The sequence below is a fragment of the Durio zibethinus genome, chromosome 16, assembly GCF_047325235.1.
Source record: "Durio zibethinus cultivar Kanyao isolate XHJ-2024 chromosome 16, ASM4732523v1, whole genome shotgun sequence".
NCBI classification, from domain to species: domain Eukaryota; kingdom Viridiplantae; phylum Streptophyta; class Magnoliopsida; order Malvales; family Malvaceae; genus Durio; species Durio zibethinus.
The window spans coordinates 3,789,130-3,816,384 of record NC_143177.1 but is presented as its reverse complement, the minus strand read 5'-3'; the positions used below and the strand labels follow the sequence as shown (position 1 = coordinate 3,816,384).

Below are 27,255 nucleotides of genomic sequence, written 5' to 3'. Positions count from 1 at the left end.
AACTAGAGCTAATCAATAACTAGAAAGACAATTGAAAAAATTTTACTAAATAAGTAACTCAACAAATACACCTTGAATTTGCTTCTATAGAGCTTCAAACTCAATCTTCATCATTCAAAATGTGAAAAATTGAATCATGAACCTGTTGACAAAATTTTAGCTTAATCGGATCACAAATTGACTTTCGTTCAACCAACTCTCCCTTCTCTCTTTTCTCTTTATTTTTCTAACTTTTTTTTCCTCACGGTTTCGATGCCATACACCCTTCTTTTTATTATGCGAAAAATAACCCCTTTTCTTTTATTACATAGGACTCTCGTAGGGTCAAAAACCAAAAAGCTTTGAGCCTTTTAATTGGCAAAACAATGGGACTGGACCCACACATTCCTAATAGCTTTGACAACATTGATGTTGCCTGTTTATGGCTAAATAATACACAACGTAGTCCATCGATGCTTGGTACCCTCACCCCTTGTATGAATTTCCTTACAATTAGCAGTACCAATGGTACTTCACCAACTGCAGATTGTTGTAACTCTCTTAAGACCTTCACTAGTGGTGGCATGGACTGTGTCTGCCTCATTGTGATCGAAAGTGTCCCCTTCTGGATACCGGTCAACCGAACTCTAGCCATTTCTCCTCCCTAAGCTTTTAACATGCCTGATATCTTGGTCCAATGCAAAGGTGAAATATATTCACGCACGCTACATCAAAGATTACATTTGTACATGTTATGTTCATTCAGTCTAATGAAAATACTAAAATGAAAATTTTCTTGTTTTGCAGCTACCATTGGTGTAACTGTTCCTACTCTAGGTATGATGGGACTAATATATTTTGAAACTATTTTTTTCTTTTTGCTAAGTTAATGAAGCTTTTATTAATTATTAGAAAATCACACAGCAATTAACATACACCTTATCTAATTACCAAAGATACATCCCAAACATACTAACTCAAATGCCAAATACTCCGAGTGCACCAATCTATTACCACCATACACTATCCACTCCTTCTATGGCCAACGCATCGGCCATCCCATTAATTATCTTCACAACATTGGTCATAGGTGCTTTTTTCAACTCCTCACTATATGAATAAGTCGATAAAATAATGTCCCATATCCTCCATCGTCGGCATTTCACCTTTTTACACCAAGCATCGGCAACCTTTGAGACTAATTTAATAATTAAACCAGCTTTACCCTTCCAATCAGTTATCATAGACAACTAGATTGTAAGCCCTCAATTCCGCCACATTGGAGTCTTGAATTCTTACAGGCCCTGAAAACATCGCCATTACATAACCTTCGTCATTCCTTAAAACACCCCAACACCCAACGGGCCTTGTTTTTCCGTTTGTTGATACATTTTCATATGGTCGTTCGATGATGGTAAATTAAAACAAAGATCGATTTCTACAACCCTTTTTGACATAGATCTTCCAATAAGACACTCCACAATTTGTTCTTCCATTTAGCACTCCAACCGGACCAAAAAACAGAGTCGTAGCGTAACTTACATCAACAATGATCAAAATGATAAATACCATGAACACAAATCACGATCAAAACTCCTAAGGAAATCAAAACTACAAAAAATCATTGAACAACACTATAAAATGTTCCTTAATCCTTCAAAGAAACCAAAATTTACCACCAATCCATGAGAAAACTCTTTGCTATACACTCCCGCCTTAGCCAATGCACCAAGCATACCATTCAAATCCTTGAAAATAATAGACTAGTTCATTGACCAGATTCAATTAGCAAGCTTTTCAATTTCAAACCAACTCAGCCTTAATTACTAAGGTATCGAATCAATAATTTCTATAAAAAAAATAACACCACATCAAATGACCTTATGAGCATAGCAATTTCAGAAATCATAATCTTTCTCGCACTACAAACAGCCACCACCATACCAGATTAAAAACTACTGATCTACTCTTAATTACCCCTTCTCACATAATTCCTTAAAAAGTATGCTAGCCATATCGCTAGACCCAAAAAACAATCCAAAAAATTTCTTCTATTGCCACTAATCCTAATAGCACACTCGAGGATTACAAAGAAATAAATCAATTGGTGAAATTAGAAACTGAAGTATTAATAAACACACCTCAAGTCCCTATCTTCCATCTCTTGCAATTTCTTGATAATCAAATGCTCTTCATAATTTGCTGATTGTCCTAGCAGTTTGTCCAAATTCCATGTTTTTTGAGCTTCCTTCAACATGATGATATTTCATTATGAAAATCCCCATCAGATAAGGATTCATTCACAATTTTTTGTTTATGGTTCTTCACACCTTTCATTTTCAGATTCTTACTCAGTTTCCTCCCATGCTTCTTATCTTTCTTGCTCAACCTGTTAACTACTTCTTCTTCAATAACTTCTAGAAACTTTTCTTTTCATCCCTTTATGTAAGGTAAGAATTTTTTAGGACAAAGAAGCCAATCAACTGGTGTGATATTTCTTTCCCACTTGCATTATCAAATAAAGACTGGGCCTCCTTACTCTTACTCAACTTATCACTTGCTGCCCAATGAGGATCCAAATTATCCATACCTTAGGCTTTTACAATCTCATGGCCTAAGGGAGGTAAGCCTACTTTAATTTTCTTGTAAAAATCAGCCTTATTTTCATGCTCATTAAATACTCTATTTCTTCTATCAATTTTCAGGTTGTCAACAGAGTTCTCAAGCTTATCAACACCAGCTACATAGGACTTTTTAGAGGACTCAACTTCTTTTATTGGAGAAACATCGATATTCGGAAAACCCATATTTGTAGACTCTGACTCGCTCACCACCTCTCCTCTTTTACTACATTGATTACCATCATAAAAAACCATAGCATTTGTCTCCTTTCCTTATTGGGAATCAACAACCATTTTTTCATTTTTTTCCTTGGATAACCATCATTTCCAAGAGGATTATAGCACTTTACCGAGTCTTTATCTTCACTGAAGCTAGAACTGGATAGCTTTTTGGTTTCCTTTGCTTCTTCAAACTTTTGTGCTGCAACATAGCTATGAAACTATGAAACTATTTCGGAGTCAATCTCACTTACTCGTATTATGTACACCTTGTCACCAACTTTTAGATTAATAAATTCTTCAATTTTTTGCAATGAATCAGTATATATGAGCATAACACCTCGAAAAAAGAAAAGATTGAAACCTTAGAGTTTAAGAATCCATGGACACATATTCACCCCATAATTTGGCTATATTCTCAAACCCATTCAGGTTCCAAGCATGCACTGGGACTCTATAGACAGTCACCCAAGTCTGTCTTTTTCTTAGCTTGAAATCAGATGACCAGACTTCTACATGCTTAAACCAACTTTTTAGCTATGTCTGTCATAACATACAGATTTGTGGACCTACCGCTAGACATGAATTAAAGAGAGTCGTCACCAATATTTTTTATTAAGGTGTGATTGGTCACTTAACAGAATTTGTCCCATTTAAAGAAAAGTCCTAAAATTGATTTAGGTATATTTAAATAGTAGATTCTACTTCACGAAATTAAATTTTAGATTCAAAAGTGCGGTTACATGTTGTCATAACGTATACATCTGTGGACCTACCACTTAAATTAGAGGAGTCACTACCAATATTTTTTATTTAGGTGTGATTGACCATCTGATCAAATCTCTCCCATTTAAAGGGGAGTCCTAAGACTGATTTATGTATCTTTAAATAGTAGATTCTGATTTAAGTTCGGAAGTACGGTTAGCATGAGAAAGGTTATAGCACCCTCATAGCACCCATCAAAAGATGGTACCAGTTTAATTTCAAATTATCCAAGCCTTAAAATATTTTTGCTTTACCAAAATATTTAATATTGAGATTTAATCTTAAAATTACCCTAATAGTTTGATAGCAATTTAAGATAATTCTATCCCTTCAAGAGTATTTAGGGGACTAGTGTCCTAACCTAAAGAGGCTCCATTGTTGGAATTATTAATATATTTTATTCAAGAAAAATTAATAAAGTCCTCCAATAGTTTGGTAGGATTTATTTTGAAGTAGATCTCCCAATAGTTTGGTAAGATTTTATTTGAAAATATTTATAAAAATTTTATTCTTTTGAAAAAGTTCATTAAATCTCCTAATAGTTTAGTAAGACTTAATTTATGAAGCAATCATCTAATAGTTTGGAGGATAAAAATTATTATTTATTTTTTTGAAATTTATTTATGGAATTTCACAGTAGTTTGGTGGATTTCATAAGATTTAAATACATGAAAATTTTTCAATAGTTTAGTAGGATTCATGAATTTATTTGAAGAAATTTATTTATTTATTTTTTATTTTTTTCAAAAATAAAAAATTTTGCAAAATATTTAATAAATAATAAGTTACTCAATAAGTAATAAAAATCAATAAAATAAAATCCATAAAATAAAAAAACTAAAAATAAAATCAAATAAAATAAAATCAAAAATTAAAATTAAAATTAAAATAAAAAAAGAAAAACCTGCGATCAGGTTGAGTCAGACCATGAGTGAAGTGCGGATCCTATTCGAGTTATTAACGAATCTGGGCACTCAAAAATGATGTTGTTTTGACACCCTATATAAGCCAAGTCACTTGTTTTCTCCTTAGAAGCCCTAGTCTTCTCTCATTCTCTCTAGATTCAAATGCTCTGACCTCTCTCTAGATAAACCAAAAACATTCAACCGAAAACTAAAAAGGTTCACCGGTTTCTAAAAAAATACCAGAATCCTATTGAAAAATTTAAACCTCGCCAGAAAATTCAATCAAAAAACTCAAATGTTCAACCCAAAAACCTAGTTTTCTAGAAAAATCCAAGAAATTTTTAGATTTTTCCAGATCCCCTCAAAACCTCATAGAATTTCAATCATAACCCTAGAAATCCAAATCCAAACCTAGAATTCCCAAAAATTTTAAAATCAAAATCTCAAAAACCTTTTTGCCCAAAAACCTAGTTTTCTAGAAAAATCCAAGAAATTTTTAGATTTTTCCAGATCCCCTCAAAACCTCATAGAATTTCAATCATAACCCTAGAAATCCAAATCCAAACCTAGAATTCCCAAAAATTTTAAAATCAAAATCTCAAAAACCTTTTTGCCCAAAAACCTATTTCCAGAGTTACAACCATCAGATTTTTTTTCACCAATTCCCTCATTCCAAAAATCAACCGTGTCTTGTTCCTCTGATCTTTTGTTCAATTTATAGTCACCTTTAGGAGAATTTTTAGGGATCGGATAGAACTAACTCAGGCTTAAATCCTGGGATTAGATTCTGTCTGAACCTGATTTTAGGGCTAGATTCTTGCTGATTGTTTTTGATTGAACAAAAAATCCTTTGATTTGATTCTGGTTAACTATGTAGATTGGATTCTTATAATTTGGCTAATTGCAGATTTCAATTTCCTCATTCAATCGCAAATCAAGGAGTAAAGGAAAGAAAATAATAATAATAATAGACTACAATAAATGATAATATAATAATATAATATAATACAATATAATATACTATACTATAATATAGTAATATAATACAAGTAACAAAAATAAAATCGACCAGATTGACCCTGAACACATATGGGTATCTACAGCTACCCTTCTTTGTACATCCTTATTATATAGGGATGATGCAAACACCTAGACATTGACCTTGTTCTGGTCCAAAGGCAAAAATCAAATCAATAAGCAAAAATGATCGGGACTGAGCCGCAAGTCTGAGAAACTATCTAGACTGAGTTGAGATCAAATGACCGGGATTGAACCACAAGTCTAGAAAATTGACCTAGACTAAGTTAAGGTCGAACGAGCAGGATTGAACCACAAGTTTGAAAGATGATATGGACTGAACCAAAATCGAATAACCAAGATTGAACCATAAGTTTGAAAGATGGTTTGGATTGATTTGAGATCGAATGACTAAAATTGAACCAAAAGTCTAGAAAATGATATGGACTGAACCAAGATCAAATGATTAGGATTTAATCATAGTAAAAAAAATGATCTAGACTGAGCCAAGATCGAAAATGAATGATAAGTGATAATGTAACAATGCAAATACATGTCTCATCTTGGATGTAAATGTAAACATATTGTATGTAATGTAGATATTACTAAATCAATGCCATGAAATTTCAATTGTGGTAATAAGGTTCTCAAGATTCTGTCATTCTTTCTTAGCTTCTTAGTATTAACAATCTCATAACAAATTCTGTCAACTGATCCATGTCATCCTCTTTATCTGGTCTCAACTCACAGGTTATGTTAACCAATCTATCACTGTATTCATCACTAGAGCACCTTGTTTGCCTTTCTTAAAACATTTTCTCAAGCTTCTTTCACTCATCTCACCTTGAATTTCTTTCAAAAGAATGAAAAACTCTTTACATGGTCATTTATTTATTTATCATCATTCAAATTAGTGACAGACATGATATATTTCTTCCTTGATTCATTTAGATGATGCATATTTGGTAAAAGATACGAAAAATAGGTATTTATTATCGAAAAGAAATATGGTCAATAACAAATCAAAGTTGAATAAAGGCAAAATATTTTCATTGTTCAAACGAGATATCAATATCCAAAATAATGATTATTCATACAATTTTAAACTCCAACTCATAATTCTCTTTCAAAAATGCATTCCATCAATATCTTTAGCCTTTAAGCCAATCATCATCCTCATTCCTAAGACCCTTACATGAAGGTGTTTTTTCAAGTTTCATCTTTACTTAAACCATTTTTTCAGGTTTTCAGTTTAAGTATTCCTTTTTTTATTTTTTTTCTTTTTTTTGCACACTTTTCTCATATTTTCTTTTCATTTTTTTTCCTCTTTATCCATCAGTGATACTTTAATCAAAATTTCAAATAATCTAATGATAGATCTGCCTTAATTCAATTCATGATTCTCCAACTCGAGTATTCATATTTGATCAAAATGAACTTTTAAAAGATGTAATGTAGGCTAGGTGATGCGTTATGAAAGAAATGGATAAAACAAGCCTAAATTATATTTGAAGGGTTATCAAACCAAGAATCATTTTTCATGTAAAGCACATTGGCAATTTGCCCCATCAATTTTTTTTTTCATTTTTTCATTTTTTTCATTTTTTTCATTATTTTTCAAGAAAAACTTGAGCACAAAAAGGCTTTGCCTTTGAAATCACTATAAACAAGCTTTTCAAACCTAGTCCCCAGTGTAGGGGTGATCCTTGGTTAGGATTCTTAAAAAGAAATTATCAACAAGATCTAATTGGATATCAAAGGAAAATTTTACTTCTTTTTTTTTTTAAAGATAGAAGAAAGATACTTATTTTTTATCTTAAACATGAATACTCTCAATAGAGAACATTTATCGACCAAGAGCATATTTGTGAATGAATAATTACAAAAATCATGTATTACATCCCTTTTTGAAAATTTTCACTAGATTTATCTTTTTTTATTCAGTAGTCTTAATCGATCAACAATCTCCATCTATTAATCAAATAATCATGAATGATGTTTTCAAAGTCAAATCTTGAATTATCGTCATGATTGTTTGAACATTCATTATCTAGAATAAAAAAATGGATATAGGAGAAAGGTATGGGAAGGTAAAAGTACATAATGGTGATTCACACAAAAAAATGTCATGAAAATACATTAAATTTGTCACTTTTATTAAAATGATGAAAATAAGATAAAATCCAAGTATAGAAAGAGATCCATATTCTTAAGAAGTCCTAAGATGATAAACAGTTTCAATCAACCTCTCCAAAATCATGCTTATAGGTAATTCGGTAATGGGTTACCACTGACATTAGGTGTCGTGTCACTTTTGACTACATTTTCAATGATCTCACCCAAAATCACCATGTTCATAAAATTTTTAGTCATAGTCCCAATCATCTTCTCATAGTATGGTGACTTTAAAGTTCTTACAAATAGCATTATTATTTTTTCTTTTTGTTAGTAGTGGTTGTACTTAAGTGACAATATCCTGCCATCTTTAGGTATACTTCTTGAAAGACTCAGATGCTTTCTTCTTTATACCTTGCAACGAAAGGCAATTAGGAGCCATATTTATGATATGGCAGTATTGGTTGATGAAGGTTCGAGTCAAATCTTTTCGTAATCTTATGCGAGTCTTGTCTAACTGAACATACCATCTTATAATAGATCTAGTTAAGCTATCTTGAAACACATGCATGAGTAATTTTTTAGGGTTGGTGTATGCTGCCATCTTATGATAATACATTGTGATGTGTGTAATAAGAAAGTTAGTACTATCATACTTTTCAATTCTGGCACTTTGAATTTTGGAGGAATCACAACATCTAGGACCAAACAAAGACTGACAGCATCCATAGAGCTATAAAAATCAAAGCCTTTTATAGGTCGTAATTTTTCTTCAATTATACACATTGTTTGATCAGTCTTAGAATCTTTCAAAGATGTAATCGTCTACAACTTCACTTCTTTTTTTATCTCATCTAAATTAGGGATTTGAATAGGCTTAACTACTTTTTCAGTAAAGACAGGATTAATACAGCTCTGAATATTTCCTTGACTAGGTGCACATTCAGGTAGCTGTAACTTGGGAACGTGGTATGTTATAGTTGAAGATTTGGAGTGGTTTGAGTTTGATATGGACCAAACCCTGAAAGATATAATGACTCAATAACTTCATGTGAAATATCTTCTTCCACTATTTTCCCTTTGTTCATCCTTTTTACAATTTTAAATATCTTACTTAGCTTTCTCTCAATTTTTTCTTAAGCCTTTTCTAACCTTTCAAAATGGTTTGTATTATCTTGCTTTATCTCTTTGGCTCTAGCTCGGGTGTAATACTGGTGTTGTGCTATCCTTAAACCTTGATTTCCTATAATGTATAAATTTAAAATGATGTCTATGAAACCTTAGATTATGCTTGAAAATGAATGCAAAAACAAATTGCATGAATGCAATAAGAAGAATTTACCACATAACAATTCTTATCAAAGAAAATCTATATTGAATTAAAAGTCATTTTTAACCAAATCCAACATTACATCTACGAAAAGTCTATAATTTATTGGGAAAAGAAATTCATAACTCATCGATACTAGCTTTATACTTCATTAAGAAAATCTGTCAATTTTTGACCATGTGCTCCTATTAGTGGCACCTTTACCTTTCATTTTTCAGTCTTTTCTACCATGTCCTTGGCTTTGTAAATAGCCACAATGATTCGGTCAAGCAGAGACTTCAACTAGTTATATTTTTCACATATGCTTCTTTTATTTGGTCAAATTCTTTAGTCACAGCCTTTATTTGTGCTTTAATTCCCACCACCACTCCATTTAGCATCTAGATATGTCTTTGTGCTTTAAAGAGCATTGCATCCCTTTCTTGTAGTTTTGCTTGTAATTGTCTATTTTCTTGCAAAAGTTAGGCCAATTCTTGATTAGTGGATGACTATGTTGTATTAAGGTCAATGTATAAAGTCTTTCATTCATCTTTTCTTGTTCCAGTGTTTGGACTTCCTTTGTTAGGCCTTTGTTTACAAGCTTCAACTCCTCAGACTCTCTTTTTAGGCCAATAAAGGACTTTACTAGGCTTTCTTTGGATGTAACTAAGATTTTTCTTGTTAAAATTATTTTGTACCCAATATTCCTTATGATAAATCTAATGATGTGAATGCATGATAATAGAAAAAGGTTAGAAGGCATAAAAAAAATAATACATAAATACAAAGACCAACATACAGGACTAAAGTATACAAAAATGACTATATATAAGCTTACAAGTAAACTAAACATCTAATCATATGTCCTATTTAGGATTTTCTAACACAAGGGAAGGCATGATTTTACCTATGATTGGGCTCTTAAAGTTAACTATTTGTGGTTTGAATTACTTCTAAAAGGTTTTGAAATCGTTCTTTACATCATTGTCTATTACAGACTAGTAAGACACCATGATCTTCACCCATCATAGGCTGCAATTGTGAAATCTCATAAGGCATAGGTACTTCACTCCCTCTTAAAAGTAAAGATTGGGTGGAGAGCTTATATTATACACATGTAAGTGAATGACAGATATATATATATATATAAATGAATAACTAAATAGAATATAAGCAATCAAAATAAAGAAATAGGAAAGAAAAAAAATTTCAAATTTATTAACCAAGGCTTGAATAATAAGAAATCATTTACTAGCCTGACTCTTAATTATCCCCAGTGAAGTCATCAAATTGTCATAATATATATATTCATGAACCTATTGCTAGACACGAATTAGAGGAGTCGCCACCAATAATTTTTGTTTACATGTCATTGGCCACCTGATCGAATCTATCACATTTAAAGAGGAGTACCAATATTGACTTAGGTATCTTTAAATAGTAAACTCTGATCCATAAAATCAAATTTTAGGTTTAGGAGTACGGTTACATGTAAAAAAAGTTATAACACCCTCATAGCGCCTATCAAAAGATGGTACCAATTTGATTTCAAATTATCCAAGCCTTAAAATATTTATGCTTTACCAAAATATTTAATATTAAGAATTAATCTTAAAATTACTTCAATAATTTGGTAGCAATTTAAGATAATTCTCTTACCTTAAGCGTATTCATGGGGACTAGTGTCTCACCCTGAAGAAGCTTCATTGCCAAATTTATTAATGTATTTTATTAAAAACAAATTAGTAAAGTCCTCTAACAATTTGATGAGATTTACTTTGAGGTAGATCTCCTAATAGTTTGGTGAGATTTTATTTGAAAATATTTATAAAAATTTATTCTTTTGAGAAAGTTCATTAAATTTCACAATAGTTTGGTAAGACTTAATTTAAAAGCAATCCTCCAATAGTTTGGAGGATAAAAATTATTTTTTTTTAAATTTATTTATGAAATTTTTCAATAGTTTGTTGGTTTCCATAAGATTTAAATCCATGAAAATTCTCTAATAGTTTGGTAAGATTTATGAATTTATTTGAAGAGTTTTATTTATTTATTTCTTATTTTATTTTTTCAAAAATAAAAAATTTGTAAAATGTTTAATAAATAATAAGTTACTCAATAAATAATAAAAATCAATAAAATATATAAAAAAATCAATAAAATCAAAAAATTAAAATAAAATCAAATCAAAAATTAAAATTAAAATAAAAAAAACTTGCAATCAGATCGGGTCAGACCACGAACGACGTGCGAATCCTAATTCAAGTTACGTGTGGATCTAGACACTCAAAAACGATATCATTTTGGCACCCTATATAAGCAAAGTCACTTGTTTTCTCATCAGAATCCCTAGTCTCCTCTCTCACTCTCTCTCTAGCCTCAATTGCTCTGACCTCTCTCTAGACAAACCAAGAACATTCAACCAAAAACTAGAAAAGTTCATTAATTTCTTGAAAAATTGTTGGAATCCTGTCGAAAAATTCAAACCTCGTCGAAAAATTAAATTGAGAAATTCAAATGTTCAACCCAAAAACTAGTTTTCCAAAACAATTCCAAAAATTTCCAGATTTTTCAGATCCCTTCAAAAACCTCTCAGAATTCCAATCCTAAACCCAGAAATCCAAATCTAAACCCAAAATTTCCAAAACTTTTAAAATCAAAATCCCAGAAACCCTTTTGTCCATAAACTTATTTTTAGAGTTGCAACCACCATATTTTTTTCACAATTTCCCCCTTTCCAAAAATCAACCATTTCCTGTTTCTATAATCCTTTATTCAATTTATAGTCACCCTTAAGACAATTTTTAGGGATTGGATAGAATCAACCAAAGCTTGAATCATGGGATTGGATTCTACCGGAACCTAATTTTAGGGCTAAATTCTTGCTGATTGTTTTGGATTGAATAGAAAATCCTTGGATGTGATTCTGCTTCACTATGCATATTGGATTCCTATGATTTGGCTTATTATAGATTCCAATTTCCTCATTCAATCGCAAATCGAGGAGAAAAAGAAAGAAATAATAATAATAACAATAATAATAATAATAATAATAGCATAATATAGTAATATTATAATATTATAATAATAATAATACACTAAAATAAATAATAATAAAATAATATAATATAATACAATATAATATACTATACTAAACTATAATATAGTAATATAATACTAGTAACAAAAATAAAATCGACCTAATTGACGCCAAACATAGATAAGTATCTATATGCATGAGAAAAGTTATAGCACCCTCACAACGCCTATCCAAAGGATTATACCAGTTTGATTTCAAATTATCTAAGCCTTAACCATATTTATAATTTACAAAATATTTAATATTAAAAATTAATCTTAAAATTACTTCAATAGTTTGATAGCAATTTAAGATAATTTTCTTACCTCAAAAGTATTTATAAAGACTAGTGCCTCACTCCAAAAAAACTCCGTCGTCGAATTCATTTAAATTTTAGTTAAAAAAAGAATCAATAAAATCTTTCAATAGTTTAGTAAGATTTACTTTGATGCAAATCTATTAATAGTTTTGGTGAGATTTTATTATAATATTGTTTTTTAGAAAATATATGGTAAGATTTAATTTAAGATGCAAATCCTCTAATAGTTTGGTAGGATAAAATACAAAATATTTCATTAACAATATTTCTTTTGTACAATCAATTATGAAACTCTCCAATAGTTTGGTATAATTCATAAAAAATTAAAATTCAGAAAGAAACCTCCAATAGTTTGGTAGGATTTATGAATTCATTTTAGAAACATATTTTTATTATATTTTTATTTATTTTAAAATGAAATTTATGAAAGTATGTAAAATAAATTATTTAATTTAAAAATAAGTAGAATAATAATGATAATAAGTGAAATTAAAAAAATCTAAAAAATAATAAAACAAATAAAATGAAATAGAAAATAAATAAGAAAATCTAGAAAAATAAAATAAATAAAAATGTCAATGGAAAGTAAAATGAAAAAAAAAAAAAAGAAAAACCTATGATCAGGTCGGGTTTAGAGCCCAAATTAGCATGCAGGTCAGCAAGTCACGCATGGATCTAAGGCCTTCAGAACGATGTTGTTTCGGCATAGTATAAAAGCCTAAGTCTTTTATTTTTCTTAGAACCACCTTAGCCTTCTCTCTCTAGCCTTTTCTCTAAAAATCTCAAATCTAGCCATGGAAAACTAGGTTTGATCGTCAATTTCTAGAAAACTGTTTGAAACTTGACCGATAACTTCAAATCTCATCAAAAAAATTCAACCTTAAAATTCAAACCTTCAAACAAAAAATCCAACTTTTCCCAGATTTCCTCGAAAACCAAAAAAACAATTTTACCAAAGATCCAATTCTTGAATTATAAAAATTCAAAACAATTTTCACAAAAACTCAGAATTGTCAAAACTATTTTTCACACCAACTTTCCTCTCTGTCTTCCCTTGTGCTTTTGCATTCAATTTATAGCCTGTTCCAATATAAATTTTAGGGTTTAAACATAACCAATCTAAGCTTTAATCTCGAGATTCGATCTTATTCGATTTGATTTAGGCCTAAATTAGGTAAATCTATCTGATTTTGGTTTGATTCTTTTTTTTATTATTCATTAGGTTTCCTTGTTTATAAAAAAAGAAAGATAAATTAAGAAAATAATAATAATAACAACAAAGCAACGATTGATTGCACCTTGAAAATAAATAGGTGTATATAGCTGTCCCTCTTTGGATATCCCTGTAAAATAGGAATGATGTAAAGGCATTGACAGCCATTATGTTTAGGCTCGAAAGCTAAAGACAAATCAGGATCTGTGAATAGCTAAACTATGTCAAAGTTGAAAGTAATCGAGGTGTGTCAAAATACGGCAATGAAGATGACCAGGATCGAATTATGAGTCAAAAAATTAAAATGATCTTGATTGAACAAGACTAGGAATGAACGACCAGGATTGAAACATAAGCTGAAAAAATAAAACGATTTGAACCAAATCAAAATTGAAATTGAATGATCAAGAATGAACTATAAGTCAGAAAAATAAAAATGATTGAAATCGAGCTGAAGTAAAAAATGAGTGACCGGGACCAAATCGCAAGTTAGAAAAGTAAAATGATTTGGATTAAGCCAAGATCAAAAGTGAGTCATTGGGGCCGAACATGAGTCTAAAAAATAAAATGATTTGGACCTAGCCGAGATTGAAAATGAGAGACTGTGGTCAAACCTTGAGTTAAAAAAATAAAATGATCTAGATTGAGCCAAGATCAAAGACGAGCAACCAAGATCAAACTATAAGTCAAAAAAATAAAAAAGATGTGGACCAAACTGAGATTGAGATTGAATGACTAAGATTAAACAGTAGGTCTAAAAAATAAAATGATTTGGACTGAGCCAAAATCGAAAACGAGCAACTGAGACCGAACAATGAATCAAAAAAAGAAAAAAGATTTAGACCAAGCCGAGATTGAGACTGAGCGACCAGGATTGAATTGTAGGTTTGAAAAATAAAATGATCAAAATCGAGCTAAGATCAAAAATGAGTGACTGAGATTGAACCACAGGTTTGAAAAATAAAATGATATAGATCAAGCCGAGATCAAAGAAAAGCGATCAAGATTAAACCACAAGTCTAAAAAAGATCTAGATTAAACTAAGATAAAAAATGAGTGACCAGAATTGAACTGCGGGTTAAGAAAATAAAAATTCAAAATTTTTAGCTTGAAATCCCAAAGATTCACAATTTGAAAATTCAAAGATTTGCACGGTTCCACAATAGAAGTTGAAAGATCTCAATGCTCCAAGTTTCATAAAAATTTAAAGTTTGTAAGAATTTTAGGTTAATAAGAATTTTCATCATTGTAAAGATTCGCAAATTGTATTAAAAAATTCACATTCAAAAGATTTAAAGTTTCATATAAACAAATTCATAGATTTACAACAAAAGTTTCAAGGCTCACCTCAAGAATTCAAAGATTTTAAAAATTTTAGGGACTCGCATTCAATAGTCAAAGATTTTTATTTGAAAAACTTAGACACTCCCATCAAAAATTTCAAAACTCACCTGTAAAAGCCCAAAATTTAAAGATTCTCATCTGAAAATTTTTGGGATTCACATCCAAAAAGTTTCTTTAAACCAAGTCTTTAAAACTTTAAAAGTTTGGATATTTTTCCTTGTCCATAAATGAAATATCCTCCTCATTTAAGGAATCAAAAGGTCAAATATTTTCTCCTAACAAAAATAAATGTCATGCTAATAATGCAAATGCCTTCTAAATGCAACAAATGCCCCAATCCAAATTCTTATTAATTGTTGCAAATGCCAATGTCCTACTATAATTCAAATGTCCTCTACATGATGCAAATGTATGCCCCAACAATGATGCAAAAACAATTATCACAATGTATGTAATGCAAATGTCATTAAATCAATGTCATGAAATTCTAATCGTGGTAACAAGGTTTTTAAGATCCCATAATTCCTTCTTAACTTCTCGATACTAACAATCTCAAAACAAATTTTATCAATTGATCTATATCATTTTTCTCATTTGGTCATCACTGAATTCATTATTAGGTCACCTTGTTTATCCTTTTTAAGTCATTTTCTCAAGCTTTTTTCACTTCTTTCATTTTGGATTTCTTTTAAAAGAATGAAAAAATCTTTTATGAACCTTGTCATTCATTTATTTACCATCATTCTAATTCATGATAAATATGATATATGTTCTCGATTCATTCAAGGCATGTACACTTGGTAAAGAATAAGAAAAATAAGTCTTTATTATTGAAAGAAAAAAAGGTATGGTCAAGAACAAGTCAAAAATAAATAAAAGCAAAATGTTGTGATTATGTAAATGGGATATCAACATTCAGAATAATGACTGATTAAACAATTTTGAACTTAAACTCAAAATCCTCTTTCAAAAACATATTCCATTAATATCCTCAATCTTTGAGTCAATCATCATTCTCATTCTTGGGATCCTCACATAAAGTTATTTTTTCAAGTTTTCAACTTTACTTAAACTGCTCTTTTGCATTTTCAATTTAATTCTTTTTTTCTTTTTCTTTTGCTTTTGTTTCTTTTGTTTTCTTCTCATTTTTCATTTTTTTTTTGCACACCCTTTTCTCATATTTTCTTCTTATTTCTTTTCTTCCTTTTATCCACCAATGATACTTTGATCAAAAGCCCAAACAATCCAATGGTAAATCTACCTTAGTTCGATTTATAATTCTTCAATTTAAGTATTCATATTCGATCAAAATAGACTTTTAAGGGATGTAACATAAGTTAAGGTGAAGGGTTATGAAAGAAATGGATGAAAAAAGCTTGAACTGTATTTGAAGGGTAATCAAACTAAAATTCATTTCTTTTTATGTGAAGCACCTTAACATTTTACCCTATCAATTTCTCATTCACTTTTTTCTTTCTTTTCTCTTCTCTTTATTTTTTTTTCTTTTCATCATTTGTCAAAAAGAAATTTAAGCACAACAACACTTTGCCCTTGAAATCACTAAGGATAAATAAGCTTTTCAAACTTTACCCTCATTGTGGGATCAATCTTTGGTTAAGGTTCTTTAAAAAATTTTCAAAAAGCTCAAACAGAGTAGCAAAGGATAATTTTACTTTTTTTTTAAGGATAGAAAAAATATGGCTATTTCTCATCTCGAACATGAATACTCTCAAAAAGGATATTTATTGATCAAAAGCAAACTCGTGAATAACAAGTACAAAGATCATGTGTTGTATCACTTTCAAAATTCTTTACCAGATTTATCTTCTTTTTATTCAGCAGTCCCAATGAATCAACAGTCTCAACTTATCAATCGAATCATCATGAATGATGTTTTCAAAATCGAATCTAAATTATTGTCATGACTGTCTAAACATTCATTATTTGGAATCAAAGAATGGATATAGTGAGAAGAAATGATAAGGTAAAAGTATGTCACGATGATTTACACAAAAAAATGACATGAAAATCATCAAATTTGTCACTTTTATTAAAATGATAAAAAATAAGATAAAATCCAAGTACATAAAAAAGATCCATATTCTCAAAAAATCCTATGATGATAAGTAGTTTCAATTAGCATTCTCAAAATCATGTCCCTAGGTGATTGAGCAAAAAATCTTTATTGACATTTAATTTTCCTGACTTATTGAAGCTCACCAAGCTCACTTGGATTAAGCTTTTACCTTATGCTTAAAAGTAGGGCATATTTCTATAGAATGACCCACATTCCCATTATGGTAGTCACATATGGCATTAACATTGTACCATTTGGGAAAGACTGATTTTAATGGTTCCAAAAGGATTGGGGATACTAGGTCATTCTTGACCAACTCTAAAAACAGCTCAACATAGGATATGGGGATAGGATTAATATGAGCTATTTCTTGGTTGCCTTTAGATCTTCTCAAACTATTTGTTTGATTGTAATACCTTGAAACTAGCATATTGACAAAATTAGGCCCATATATAGGTATTTGAAAAGCTTATTGATAAAAACCTAGAGCGATGTTGTTCATGGTTGGGTAATGAGGCTGGTAAAGAACATGTGCAATATTATTGACTGCCAGATAGTAAGCAGGATCAATATATGATGGATATGAAGCATGACTTATGAATTGTTGCTCTTTAAAATTCACTGCTTGGGTTTCAACTTCTTCTTTCTTAGGCATCCCACCTTTCTTGGTACTGTTGGCTTTTTTTTTCTCAAGCTTGTCACTCTTGATGGCATTTTCAATAATCTCCCATGAGATTACCATGTCAACAAAGTTTTTTGTTTGTTCCCTATCATCTTCTCATAGTATGATGCTTTTAGGGTGCTAACGAACAAAATGATCATTTCTTTTTTAGCCAGAAGAGGTTGAACTTGAGTAGTCATATCCCTCTGTTATTGGGCAGATTCTTTGAAGGACTCTATTACCTTTTTCTCTATGCTTTGTAAAAAAATGTGATCAAAGGCCAAGTTTATAATGTGACAGTATTGATTAATAAATGAGTGAATCAAGTCCTTTCATGTTTGAATACGGTCCTGTCCAATTGGATATAACATCTTGTAATAAACCTAGTAAGACTATCTTGGAACACATGTATAACTAGTTTTTTATCACTGGTGTGAATACCTATTTTTTTATAGTACATAGTGACATGTGTGATCGAGCACTTAGTACCATTATACTTTTCAAACTCAAGGACTTTGAACTTTGGTGGGATTATAATATCTAGGACCAAGCAAAGGCCACCTACACCCATGGAGCCATAAAAGTCTATACTTTCAACGACCCATAGTCTCTCTTCTAGCAAGTTTATCTTATGTTTAGGCCTTGAGTCCTTTAAACTTTCAACCGCCTTTAATTTTAGCTTTTCATTCTTTTTGAGGTCATCTGAGTTGGGGACTGAGATAGCTTTATTACCTTTTCAGTGAAGACAGGATTATTAAAACTTTGAAATTACCTCTAAATTGGGGCAAATGGCATTCTTGTGTAAGTGTATCTTACAAGAAAGGTGAACTATTGTAGTGATGTGCGTTGAATGGATTGGGCCTGATATAGGCTATAGTTAGGAAGATACAAGGGGTCAACAAGATCTTGCAATGAATGGTCTTTAGGTCAAACCTTTTCTTTTACAATATTCCCTTTGTTCAACTTGTTTAACTCTTCTAAAATTTTGCTCAACTCTTTTTTAAACTCTTCTTGGGCCTTTTCCAACTTTTCAATGCAATTTGCATTGTCTTGCTCCATTCTTCTTGCTTGGGCTCAGGTGTTATACTAGTGTTAAGCTATCCTCGAACCTTGATTTCCCATAATGTGAAAATTTAGAATGATGTATATGAAACCATTAGATTATGTAGGAGAATTAATGCATAAACAAAATGCATGAATGCAATAAGAAGGATTTACCACATAACAATTGTTATAAAAAGATCTTTATTGAATCAAAAGTCATTTTTAACCAAATCCAACGTTACATCCATGAAAAGTCTAAAATTTACTAAGGAAAGAAATCCATGACTCAACGATACTGGCTTTGCATTTTATTAAGGAAATCTATCAGTTCTTGACCATATGCTCTCACTAGTGGCACCCTTGCCTTTTATTTTTCAATCTTTTCTACCATATCTTTGGCTTTATAAATTACCATAGTGATTTGGTCAAGCAGAGACTCCAACTGGTCATGTTTTCTCATATATGCTTTCTTCATTTGCTTACATTCTTTGATCATAGCCCCCATAAATGCTCTAATTTCCAACCACCACTCCATTCAACATTTGGATGTGCCTTTGTACTTCGAAGAGTATCTCATCTTTTTCTTATAGTTTTGCTCGCAATTGTCTATTTTTTTTCAAAACTTAGATCAGTTCTCAATTAGTGGATGACCATATTGTGTTAAGATCAGTGAACAAACTCTTCCATTCATCATTTTCTTGTTCAAGTGCTTGAACTTCCCTTTTTAGCCTTTTTTTTTTGTAAGCTTCAACTATTCAAACTCTTTTTTCAGGCCAATAAAAGACTTTTCTTGGTTTTCCATTGATATAACTGAGATTTTTCTTATTAAAATTACTTTGTGGAAAATATTCCTTATGATAAATCTAACGATGCGAATGCATACTAAAAAAAAAGGGTTAGTAGGCATAAAAAATAATATATATAAATACAAATACCAACATACAGGGTTAGTATATAAAAAAATAATACACAAATTTATAGGTAAAATGAACATCCTATCATATGTCCTATTTAGGATTTTTTAACATAAGAAAAGACATAGTTCTAACATAGGTTTGTACCCTTAGGGTTTATTTATATGCTAGGTTCAAAGGTTTGATAGTCTAAGGGTTCCTAAATCATTCCTTACATCATTGTCCATTATGGACTAGTAAGGTATTCAAATCATCACCTATTATAGGCTACAAACAGAAAGGGTTAAATTTAAGTGAGAGTTTTTCGTTAGCCCATGCGAAGATATGAAATCTCATAAAAGCGTAAGTATTTTACTTCCTCCTAAGAGATAGAACTTAGGTGTAGAGCTCATGTTATGCATATGTAAATAAAAAACAAATATATGAAAATAAATAAATAAACAAATGAAATACAAACAAGGAAAAAATCTTAAACTTATTAAGTTAGGCTTGGATAGTAAGAAATCATTTACTGGCTTGACTCTCGATATCTTTAGTAGAGTCGCCAAACTATCATAACGTATAGATCTATGGACCTTCCACTAGACATGGTTTAAAAGGAGTCATCACCAATATTTTTTGTTAAGGTATGATTGGGCACTTGACAAAATTTGTCCTATTTAAAGAAGAGGCCTAAGATTGACTTAGGTATCTTTGAATAGTATATTTTAGTTCACGAAACCAGATTTTATATTCAAAAGTGCGATTACACGTGAAGAAAGTTATAACACCCTCATAATATCTATCCAAATGATGGTACCAATTTAATTTCAAATTATCCAAGCCTTAACCATATTTATAATTTACCAAAATATTTACTATTGAAAATTAATTTTGAAATTACTCTAAAGTTTGGTAGCAATTTAAGATAATTCTCTTACCTCATGAGTTTTCATGGAGACTAGTATCACATCCTGAAGAGGCTCCATCATCGGATTCAATTAAATTTTAGTTAAAGAAATAATTAGTAAAATCTTTCAATAGTTTGGTAAGATTTACTTTAATGCAAATCTTCCAATAGTTTGATACAAATCTCCTAATAGTTTGGTGAGATTTTATCATAAGATTTTTTTTGGAAAATATATTAGATCTTCTAATAGTTTGGCAAGATTTAATTTAAGATGCAAATCTTCCAATAGTTTGGTAGGATAAAATATAAAATTCTTCATTAACAATATTATTTTTGTACAATCAATTTATGAAATTCTCTAATAATTTGGTAAAACTCATAAAAAATTTAAATTTGTGAAAAAACCTCTAATAGTTTGGTAGGATTCATGAATTCATTTTAAAAATATTTTTTATTTTTTTAAAATGAAATTTATGAAAGTATTTTAAAATAAATTATTTAATTTAAAAATAAATAGAATAATAATAATGATAATAAATGAAATTAAAAATCTAAAAAAGAATAAAACAAATAAAATGAAATAGAAAATAAATTAAAAATTGAGAAAAATAAAATAAATATAAATATAAATGGAAAAAATGAAAAAAATGAAAAAAAAAAACCTACGAATGGGTTGAGTCTAGAGCGCGGATCTAAGGCCTTCAGAACAACATTGTTTTGGTACAGTATAAAAGCCCAAGTCTTTTGTTTTTTCTCAAAACCACTTTAACCTTCTTTCTCTAGCTTCTTTTTCTCTCTCACCTTTCTTTAGAAATCCTAGATCTGGCCGTTGAAAACTAGGTTTGATTGCCAGTTTCTGGAAAATTGACTAGAACTTAGCAAGAAATTTTAAACCTCGTAAAAAAATTCAATCGAAAAATTCAAACATTCAAACAAAAAACCCAGATTTTTTCAGATTTCTTAGAAACCTAATTGTTTTTTCTTACCAAAGATCCAATTCTTGAATCGTAAGAACTCAAAACAATTTTCACAAGAACTCAGAACTGTCAAAACTATTTTTCACACCAATTTTCCTCTCTATCTTCCTTCATGCTTTTGCGTTTAATTTATAACCTGTTTCAATAAAAATTTTAGGGTTTGAACAAAACCAATCCAAGCTTAAATCATGGGATTCGATTCTGTCCAATTTGATTTAAGCCTAAATCCTGCAAATCTGTTTGATTTTAGTTTGATTCTTTTCCTTTTTATTATTTATTCAATTTCCTTGTTTATCATAAAGAAAGAAAAAATAGATTAAGAAAATAACAACAACAACAACAACAACAACAACAACAACAACAATAATAATAATAATAATAATAATAATAATAATAATAATAAATAAAGCAAAGATTGATTGCACCCCAGACATAAATGAGTATCTATAATATCAATTCATCATTCATCATTCTTCATTTCTTTAAATGTTTCAGTATCATCAAAATTGATCAGGAACTATTTCCCTGAAAGTTTCATAACCCTTAAACCAAAAACTCCTTCCATTTTGAACTGCTCACTAATTACATTACTCTTGGTAAAACATTTTGAAACACCCACAACTATTTTAAAAAGCCAATGAAATGTTTCATTGTTTATTTCCCCCATATATGATTTGCTCTTCGTAGCAGAAAGGTTCCCCACACTCTAATAGTTGCAATCATCTCTTGTCTTCTCTGTAGTTCTTACACCAATTCCTAGAACATCCCTTTTATTTTGATTCATTGTTGTGCTCAAAACTCTCCTCTCACATGGATTGTTGCTATCAGTTCCCAGTCTCTCTATTATTCTCGTATTGACTTCTGCTTCAGCTTCAGGAACTTTCTATTTCCTCCAAAAAGAGTTTCATTGAGCAAATCTTACAATATTAATGCCAATTCTATGATCCACTAACCAGACTCTATTGAGATTTAACACTGCTTTCTTTACCTCTCCAAAACTTGTGAATTTTATGAATCTGAACTTCTTTCCCATTTTACTTCTAATGCAAGGGATGAAGACATCAACTATACACCCAAATCTTTCAAATATGCTAGTTGTTAGGGATCACTATAGCTCTAATATTACTTGTTGAAAAATCGACACGCACACGTAGCACCCACAAACAAAATAGCAAGCTCAAATAAAAAATAAGAACACATAAATATATTTGTTTTGGCCCAACTCAAAATGACCTACTTTAAACCTAATCCATTATTAAATAAATCTTTACAATTATGAGACTTTTAGAATAAGAAAAGTCACCAAAACTCCTTACTCAAACTTAACCCAAACCCAATTACACCTTTTAATAGCCTATTCACTTAGCTATTTTCTTGGTGTTTAATTATCTAAAATTACTAAACCAAAAACAAAACATCTTATTTATAAGGGTGAAACCCTTTATACCTTTACTAAACTCTCGATGTGGGATAGAAGACAAACTCAAAACTCTTATAACTTTCGATGTGAAATTATGAGATTCAAGGCAAATCCCAACAAATTCTCTATTGACTTGAATCTCCAAACACTTCAATAGTATCTACAAAACTGACACACTTGCCTTTCTTTTTTCCTTTCATAATAAGAATCTCAACAACTGAGCCTCCATCATGCACATACAAGTGGTTTTTGACCCTATTCCCTTGTAGAATCACAGTACCATTCTTGTACACTTTCAATGAATCATTACTACCATAGTATATGTACCATCGAGAAGCTAACTCACTCAAAGCAATCAAATTGTAGCGACAACTCGGTACATACCTCACATGACAAAGTGTCCTAATAACACCATTATGAGATTTAAGGTGAACACTCCCAATGCCTTGAATCTACACCTTTTCATTGTTAGCAACCACAATATCCCCATACTTCTCATTCTCATCCAACTTCACTAAGCAACACCTATCATTGTAGACATAAACTGTAGTAACAAAATCTAAAACACAACCTTTATGACCTTTCAAAGTCTGAATTTCATCCACACAAGTTATCAAAACAATATCATCATCAGACATAATAGTAGCAGTATCACTCTTTCTTTTATCCGATTCTTCTCATCATTCGCCCTTTTAAAAGTAGCCATATCCATTCTCAACTTCTTATAGCGCATTTGAAAATGTCCCTTTTTACCACAATAATAACATTCTATGTCACTATAATCTTTATTTCTTGACTTGGATCTTTCTTTTGATCCATCAATCTTCTTTTGAGTCCTCACATGATCAAAACCCTCTACAGCTAGTGTACTCTCCCTAGGTGATGAGTTTTATACTCCCATAAACTTTTTGTTCTCACGTAGTCACATCATCTAACTTCAAAGTAGACCTACCCACCAACAAAGTCTGAACTAAATGCCTATAAGACTTGGGCAAAAATGATAGCAAAATTAAAGCCTTCTTTTCATCTTTTAACTTATCAACAAAAATTGTCAGCAATTAAGAAACCAATCTATTAAACTCATTCAGGTGATTATGAAGACTCGTACCTTCTTTCATCTTCAAAGCATACAAATCCATCTTCGAATATAATCTATTAGTTAACGACTTCGATACATAAATACCCTCAAGCTTATCCCATAAACTTTTCAAAGTACTCTTAGTCAACACACTATACATTACCTTTGGAGCTAGCACTAATCTAATTGTACTAACAACTTTCTTCTGAATTCTATTCCAATTACCATCAAACATTCCCTCAGGCTTACTACTCTCTAATGCCTGATCAAACCCTTGTTGTACTAACAGATCTTGAATCGTACTTTGTCATAACATGAAATCACTCTTTCCATCAAACAATGGAATCTCAAACTTAAGCATAGGCATACTGGACATACCTTCTTCAAACATTTTGAAATACTTACTTCACTCTCTTGGGTCTACCTCTCCTCTTCTTAAACCTCAAACCTCGAACCTTGCTCTGATACCACTAGTTAAGGATCACCATGGCTCTGATACCACTTATTGAAAAATCAACATACACACGTAGCAGCCATGAACCAAATAGTAAGCTCAAATCAAGAATAAGAACACACAAATATATTTATTTTGGCCCAACTCAAAATGGCCTACTTTAAACCTAATCTACTATCAAATAAATCTTTACAACTATGAGACTTTTAGAATAAGAAAAGTTACCAAAACTACTTACTCAAAACTTAACCAAAAACCTAATTACATCCTTTAATAGCCTACTCACTTAACTATTCTCTTAGTGTCTAATTATCTAAAATTACCAAACCAAAAACAAAACATCTTATTTGGAAGGTTGTTAACAAACACAGTGACTATTTCCTTCCCTATGCTCTGCACTCTTAATATATATATATATATATATATATTGAAACTAATTATAGGATGCCATTACAAATTGCTGTAATTTGACTCAAATTTTATATGGAACAAGTATGGTTTATTTCAAATAGGCTAGAGCTGAACCTAGAGCTTACCTTAATTCATTCATGCAATCACAATTAAAAAATAGCATCTATAGGTTTGGAGTCAATCCCAACACTTACAATCTTTTCTCTATCCTGCGGCATCCTTTCTAACAAATAAAAAAAAAATAGTCTGGAGCTGTTCATGAACTGAATTATATATGGTTATTTGTTAAGTTATTCCTTGACAGGTTCTATCTCACTTGTACCCACCTCTCTCCAAGAGCTTCACCAACTTTAAGCCCAAAGGTAAATAAAACTGTCTTTAGATCAATTGTCAAAGCTATTACATTTGAAAGGCAATCATTAAAACAGTTACCAATAAGCCTATTGCAATAATCAGTTTGACAGTGATTTCAGTGATTTTGTTTTTCTGAGCAGGTTCCATTGTGCCAGAACCAACATCATCCGCTGAGCCACCAGAACCCGACACCACACTGGTTCTGATTCCACCATCTTCAACTGTTGGCTCTGAAGCCACAACAGGCAACTACAGGGAGCCGCCCTGTTCTTACACCCTCAACTGCCAATCCCACTTGCATTTTTCACATTCCTTGTATTTTTTATTTGTTGTGTAATAAAATTATAAAATTTGTTTATTTCTGAAATGACAAATTTTTTCATCCCCAGTGGCTAATTTGATGTCTAAAATGACCAAAAGAAAAAAGAAAAAACATTTATAAATGAGAGGTATAAATCAACTAATTAATCAATTATGATTAATTTCAACAAAGCAAACATACAGGGAATAAAACTGAATTTCTCTCTTGGTAAGCTTGATCATCATTCATGTCTAGTCATCAAATTAAAGCCTCAAAGTTTGTTAAGAGAAAAATGGTTTGATTCACCTATCTACTTCTCACAATGTACGTGACTAATCTCAATTTACCAAATTACCTATTAAAATTCTTCATTTTCTTTGCCTTTGTTTCAAGAAAATTGCAAAGAAAGGAACTGGTAGGTACTGCTGTAGTCAGCTTGAGAATAACGTTGCTCTCATTACAGGCGCGTAAATAACTAGGATTCTTCACTTTCATACTTATAATCATGGGTTTAAGGGAGCTGCAAGTTTCATTTCTGTTTACTTTGCTATCAGCAATTGTGATTTTCAAGCTTGCCACGACGGTTAACAGCCAAATGCAAGGCTGCTCTAGCAGGATATGGACTTTGGGAAGTGTTTCAATCAGGGTATTAACTCTTCCATTGATATTGCGTGCTGCAAAGCCCTTAATCAAATCGTCCAAACTGGATATAACTGCTTGTGCTCACTGGTGTCATCCTCTATTGCTCTTGTAAGCACCCCACTATCATTGCCATTGTCAAATTGTTAGATATCAGGACCTTCTTTGACCCTTTGTCGACGTAATGTCAGATTCAAATGAATACTTTTTTTTTTTTTTTCATATTTTATGATGTGATCTCTCATCCGTTCATAAGCGTAACATATTTCCTTTTTCTTGTTGTTTAACATTTGAAGTTCTAGCTCCAATGCCAGTAGTGCTTCCACCAGAAAGCCCTGAGAGGAACCTTACTCTGCCTTCTGTGCCCTGTGTGGATGTTGTTGCCCTCAAGTTCAGGACCAGAATCAGGTTCCCTTGAACTTGAGTGAGGACAATAACCACACCGAAAGCAGAGGAAGCCGCATTTAATGGAAAATTCAGTCCCGGAAAAGTATGCGTCTCATACGGGAAGCGAGACATCAAATGGCAAAGAGAAAATCATGATATTGGCTCGTCAAATTTCGTTGTTGTTTTCCTTGGCTCTTCAAGGATGTAAACTTTTACTGAGATAAACCTACTTAATACTTAATTAATGATAGGTATGCAATTCTTAAGTGTGGTTATGCTTGCAAAATCAGAAATTTTACCTAGTCGGGTTTAATTCAAACATAATAATTATAAAAAACAATAATAACCATATAATAATAAAAAAGTTAAAACTTTCATATTCAATTATAATTGTTGTTAATGCAATTTTAAACTTTAAATTGTTATATAATAATTTTATTATCAATACTTTTGAATAAATTTTTTTAATATAAACAAATAAGTTATCATTCAATCATTGATTTCTTATTCGTAAAGAAATGTTCAAAATATTTATTGCTAAAAATGCTATTTCTACAGTGAGATTAACAGCTGATAAAATCATTATTATTTTCAACAACAAATAAACTAGATCAATGAAAGTTATTTAACCTTTACCTAAACACATAATTTTAAAATTTTTTTAGTTTCAGTCTTGAGCTGCCACTGAGACCTGTAGAGTTCCACAGAATTAGAGAGGATAAGAACTTCGAAGCCCCCAAAGTCTCTTCTGTTTCCCCGTTTTA

The 27,255-nt window shown here is 30.8% G+C and overlaps 1 pseudogene; it reads left to right on the top strand.

Annotated features, from left to right (window-relative positions):
• Positions 1-212: 212 nt before the first annotated feature.
• LOC111298261 (non-specific lipid transfer protein GPI-anchored 20-like) lies at positions 213-25,529 on the top strand (annotated as a pseudogene).
• Positions 25,530-27,255: the final 1,726 nt, after the last annotated feature.